Source organism: Lactuca sativa, chromosome 4 (genome assembly GCF_002870075.4).
Source record: "Lactuca sativa cultivar Salinas chromosome 4, Lsat_Salinas_v11, whole genome shotgun sequence".
Classification (NCBI taxonomy): Eukaryota; Viridiplantae; Streptophyta; class Magnoliopsida; order Asterales; family Asteraceae; genus Lactuca; species Lactuca sativa.
In genome coordinates, this window is record NC_056626.2 from 367,951,310 (window position 1) to 367,957,424 (window position 6,115).

General features: G+C 39.2%; 1 non-coding gene across 1 annotated transcript; it reads left to right on the top strand.

The window, feature by feature from the left end:
• Positions 1–2,843: 2,843 nt before the first annotated feature.
• On the top strand, positions 2,844–2,950 carry LOC111908967 (small nucleolar RNA R71). The gene has a single exon (XR_002856025.1). It is a non-coding gene; the product is annotated as a small nucleolar RNA R71 (small nucleolar RNA).
• The last annotated feature ends 3,165 nt before the right edge of the window (positions 2,951–6,115 follow it).

The following is a 6,115-nucleotide window of genomic DNA, read 5'->3' on the forward strand; positions in this document are numbered from 1 at the left end:
TGGCGTTCTTTATATGCACGGAAACCTTGTTTCAACTACTAAAACATTATCCATAGATATCGGCTTTATCTAACATTTCATTTTGACGCTTATTTTTATTTTTAATTAAATTAAGACACACAATTAAGCACATAACACATAATACTCAAATAATACACATCTATTATTTCAAAACGGGTTACAAAGGTTAACCTAGACTATTATACCAACATTAATGACAAGCCCAGAAACACAGGCGTTACACGTCTATATGCAAATGTTCCACTTGGGCATGTAAAAGTGGTGTTCTCTTGGTCTTGTCGGTCGATTGGAATTTGGAAGTACCCTAAAAACCCATCGAGAAAACAGTAATAAAGATGACTGGAAAGCCTCTCAAGCATTTGATCGATAAAAGGTAATGGAAAGTGATCCCTGCATGTGGCCTCATTTAGTTTCCTATAGTCGATGCAAAGTCGCCACCCGGTTACCGTCCTTGTCGGAATTAATTCGTTGTTTTCATTAGCCACTACCGTCATGCCTCCCTTATTCGGAACCACTTGGACTAGAATCATCCATGGGCTATCGGATATCAAATAAATGATTCCGGCATCTAGTAATTTCACCACCTCCTTTTTCACAACTTCTTGCATGTTCGGGTTGAGTCTTCTTTGGCGTTGTACTACAGCTTTGGATCCTTCTTTTAAGTTGATTTTGTGGGAACAATAGGCCAGACTAATTCCCTTTGTGTTGGTTATCTTCCATGCTATAGCACCTTGTCTCTTCTTTAGTACACCTACAAGGCTCTCCTTCTCATGTTTGGCCAAATCAACAGCTATAATTACAAGTTTTTGCTGGCCATCTTCAAGAAATGCGTACTCCACGTGATCTGGCAGTACCTTGAGCTCAGATTTTGTTTTTTGAATGATGAACACGTCGAGTCCAGTAAGGGGAGTCGTCGAGTCTGATGTAATATTCACGACTAGTCGGGGTTCTTTGAACGGAATCGTCGAGTCAGTCGAGGCTACTCTGCAAGTTGGTCCTTCTACACTACTGATCAGATCATGATACTCAGCTTCCTCGAGCAGTCTTTCTAACTCCATCAAGTCCCTTTCAGCATCAAACTCTTCTTCCAATGAGACAGTGGACTTGCTTGGTTTTTCTTCTTTCCAATATTCCAACAATTCTTCCAACATGTCAATTGAGAATGCCGTGTCATCACTACTGCTTGCATGCTTCATGGCTTGATCAACTCCGAAAGTGACTGATTCGTCTCCTACCCGAAGAGTAAGTTTAGAATCTCGCATGTCGACGATAGCGCTTGTTGTATTAAGAAAAGCTCTTCCTAATATAATTGGAACTTGGGGATCCGCTTCCATGTCTAGAACTATAAAGTCCGCGGGGAACACGAACTTGTCCACCTTCACCAAAAGATCTTCACAAATTCCCTTAGGAAATGTAACCGTCTTGTTTGCTAGGTGTATTGCCATACGAATGGGCCTTGGCTCGGGAAGGTCTAACTTTTTGAAAAATGATTAAGGCATGTGATTTACACTTGCCCCTGAGTCATCTAGTGCATGAATGGTGCCCAAGTTTCCAAATTGGCAGGGCAATGTTAAACTTCCCGAATCTCCTTTCTTCTTAGGAAGTTTGTTCAACATAGCAGCTGAACAGTTCTCGTTTAGGACTACCTTCTTCACTTCTTCTATATTCCTTCTATTAGTTAGAAGCTCCTTGACAAATTTGGCGTATTTTGGCATTTGAGAAACCGCTTCTATGAATGGTAAATTAATTTGAAGAGCCTTTATGTGTTCTAGAAACTTCTGGTAGTCTTCTTCATGCTTTTCTTATCTAGCTCGGGCTGGATATGGCAGTGGAGGCTGGTATGGCTTAACAGGAGGTTAGTTTTTCTGATCAGGTGTCGGACTCGTCGAGTCCATATCGTGGACTTGGCATGTAGGTTCTGGATTCAGCTGGGTTTAATCTTGATTCAGCCCTTCTGCCTCCTTCTCTTGCACCAGTTCCGGGTCTTCGTTCTGAATAGGGGCCAGAGGGGTTATAATCTTCCCACTATTGGTTGTGACAATGTTTATATGTTCACCTTTCGGTTTACTTTCGTTATTGCTCGGAAGTCCACCCAGTCTTCTCTCATTCACTTGTTGTGCAAGTTTTCCTAGCTGCTTTTCTATGTTGAGAATAGATGCTTGTTGATTCCAAAGCAAAGCTTGTTGATCTTTCATCATAATTTGGTGTTCTCTCAACATATTTTCTTAATCTTTAAGTGTAGCATCGGTATCATTGTGTCGTTTCTCGGATGCAGCTACGAATCTTGTAAGCATCTCTTCCAAATCAGCTCTCTTCTCCATGATTGGCTCCTCCTTTTGATAAAAACCCCGTTCTTTTTGCTTGTATTTCTCCTCCTTTGCCATTTTGTACTCGTCATACGGGAGCCATTTCTTATTCGGTTTTCGCCAATATCGTCAAATCTGTCACCACTTGAATAGAATACTTGAGCCTTCTTGTTTCCATTCTTATCCAAATCACATTCCTTAGTGAGATAAGGTCCTCTACAATTCTCACATCCTATCCGAATGGCATGGATTGTTTGATCCATCATAGTCATCCTCCTATATAAACTATCTACTTTAGTTATCATTGCTGCCATGCCATCGTTAACAGTGTTCATCACTCCCCTACTTACTTCATTTCGTGGGTTATGATATTCTCTAGAATGTTTAGAGAATTCTTCAATTATTTCCTTGATCACCGGGGGTGGATTCTTGGTGATCGGTCCTTGCAAGTCAAGAAGCTGCCTTGTAGTCACATTGCCCCCATCATAGAAGATAGAGACTTCCTGTTGGCTATTCAGATCATGATGTGGCCAATTCCTTAGTAGACTCTTGTATCTTTCCCATGCCTCATAAAGGGACTCTCCAACTTGTTGTTCGAAGTTGGCAATGGCTTTCTTCAACTTGGCTATCTTCGAAGGTGGCCAAAACTGGTCAATGAATTCTTATTTCATCTTAGTCCATGTAGTGATGGATCTGGGAGTTAGTGACTTGAGCCAATCCTTTGCAGCTCCCTTGAATGTGACTGGAAGCATACGAAGTAACTGGGTTTCACGAGGCACATTTGGAACATTGAAGTAATCAGCTACATCATTGACTTCATCCAAGTGTTTATAGGCATCTTCATGGTCTTTTCCGTAGAAGGGAATCTCCTTGAGTTGAGAAAGTATGTGACCTTTGAGCTCAAAAGTGGCAGTCGCGGGAATTACGGGTTGCACAAGTCCTGGGCCGGTATCATCTCTTATCCTTTTCTTCCACTCGCCCATAGGAACTTCATCAATGTTCGCCATGGTGTTGTCAAAGTCACTTTCTAGATCGCTACCTTCTCCAAATTCGCTTTCTTCCCCTTCGGATTTGTACACGATGTCTTCCTTGATTGGGTCTTCGTTTGCTAAGGAAGAGGTGTTGGATACTCCTGATTTGCTGCTCTTTTTCTTGCTAAAAACGGATTTGAGATTCTTCAAAGGCAAGTTCCTTGAAGAAGTGGTTTCTCCAACGGCTTTTCCTTTGTTCTCCTTTAAAGTGGACTCCGGGTCTTCAAGTGGAGGAACCAAAGGCGTATTGGATCCTCGGGTCATGTAACAACTGCAAACAAAACAAGAAAAACGCGTAAAAAGAACAAAAATAAAATAAAAACAAAAAATGTGAAACAACGATGGACTCGCCGAGTAGCTTCGACTGCACTCGGCGAGTTCAAGGCGGAAACATAAAAAAATCTAATTAAATTTCTAAAACAGAAATTATTAGAACTAATCCTAATAACTAAATTACCAACAAAATAACTTTGTGCAAGATAATTCTCACACAAAGGATCGATAAAACTAGAAATTAGTGCTAATTTTTGAACCGTTCCCCGGCAACGGCGCCAAAAACTTGATGTGTGTAGACTCAACTAGTTTTAATCCTACTTCTAATTAATGCAATTGACACACAAAGGCGATGGACCTATCAATTTTGGTGTAGCTAAATAAGTAGGGTATCGAACACAGGGAACGAAAAATTAAAACTAAAAACTAATATTATCTAAAAATAAGTAATAAATGAAGGGTTTTCTCTAGTTTTGCAAGAGTAGAAACTTAATTAGAATAATTAACACTCAAATTAACTAACTAGCAACTAAAACACGTAATTACCAACTAAATTCAATAATAAAGAGGACTTCTGTTAGGTTCTACTCATTTGTTCCCATGGATGATTTCAATGTTTCAGATTAATTTTTCATTGGCTACCAACTAAGATGATTAGTTCCACGTTCGCTATTACTAATCCTTAGGAAACAAATTAACTCAAGCAGTGGCCGGTTGTCTAAATTAACGGATTTCCTAGTTATTGATTCGGGTTAAATAAGACTTGTAATGGTTAATTAAATTGGCCCTTCAATTAACCTCTTGCTGATGTTCATCATACAAGCTCACACATTAACTTACCTATCTTATAGTTAATACTAGTTTCACATTCGCTATTCCTAGACATACAACTATGTGGTCACAATAAATCATGTGAAATTAATAACTAAGAGATGTTCATACAACTTAATTACTGATTTATTGATAGAATAATAGTTATTGTTAGCACATAAGGTTCTTTAACAAGCTTAATAAAACATAATCACCAATTAAAATTAATCCTAATCAAATAATCAATCCTTGTTCACAAATTCATCTACCCTAATAGAAGTTATGAGTTTTAGCTCATGATTATAGTAAACATAAACTCAAAAACGAAATCAAAGTATGCAAACATGATTCAAGTCAAAAGGTTATTAAGAATAAACTAAAATTTTCTTGATTCTCTTCACAATTGAATGTAGGGTTGATTCCACAGCTCCTCACAACCTAGCAGCACCTCCAACCATTTCTTCAGCCTCCTAGGGTTCCATAGAAGTTTTCATCTCGATCTCAATGTCCCTATTTATAATTTTATGGGAACAGAGGCGACTCGTCGAGTCTAGTGACCCACTCGGCGAGTCCCTCATTAAAAATCTGTGTACGACAAGGACTTCAATGTGTTCTCGAATCTTCGGCTTGACTCGCCGAGTAGTCGACCCTACTCGCATAGTCCTTCTTGTTTTTTGGATTTTTTTCTTCTTCGTTCAATCCCCGAGCTTCCAACTGCTTCTCCTGCTTCCTTTCGCTTCCGAGCTTCCCTTTTGGACTGAAAATACAATTTAAACAATGTTAAGTACCTTTTGTCCATATTATGCACTTAAGTAGCCAATAAATGATAAAAATCTATACTAAATATAGGGCAAAATATGCACATATCAATTAGGTCGTTACAAGTTGGTATTAGAGCCTTGGTTTGAAGGATTCGGACACACTCTCAGGTGTGTCAGGACTCAAACTAAGGAAATGGTAAAATTGTTTTCAAAAAATAACATAAAAGGTTTTCGAAAGAAAGGAAAAGATTAGAGTGCAACACACGTTATCAGCCGAGCCAAGTAAGTAGTTCCCTAATATGTTAGCCATGTTATACTGATATTTGAGCTTTGTTGATCGTATGGAACTTGCTATGTGTATGCTTTTAAAATTGTATACTGTTTGGAGTTCATAGCCTCAGAATGATTGATTTGGCCTTATTTCCTATTCCTTGTTTGGTTGTGGTCCTAGGGTAGAATCTTTTATTCAAAAGTCCATTTGATCCTTTTCTGTGTACAATTTGCATGCATAAAGGCAACCTGTTATGATTGGTATGATTGATATTAGTAGAGAAAATCTTAGGACAGCCTAAGATTGATGTATATGGTAGTTTGTGGGATATGGTATGGTTTTGGGATGAATTGGAGTTATCAGGTAGAGCATTAGGGAAAGCTACAGGTACGTGTGGAAGGTAGTATTGGCCCCATACTACTGAAAGCATAGGACTTGTACCTTAACCAATGTTAGACCTGTCGGCTTCAAGGAGGACCGATGTGGGAAGGTCCCTTATATGGAAATCCTGATCGTTATGTTTTATGACATTTCAATTCAGCATGGTGGTGATACGATTTGGAGCAGGAGGATCAGGATCCGGATTTGGATCCGGGGTAGGATCAGGCGACACTACTAATGTCATTGATGAGAGGCTGCACA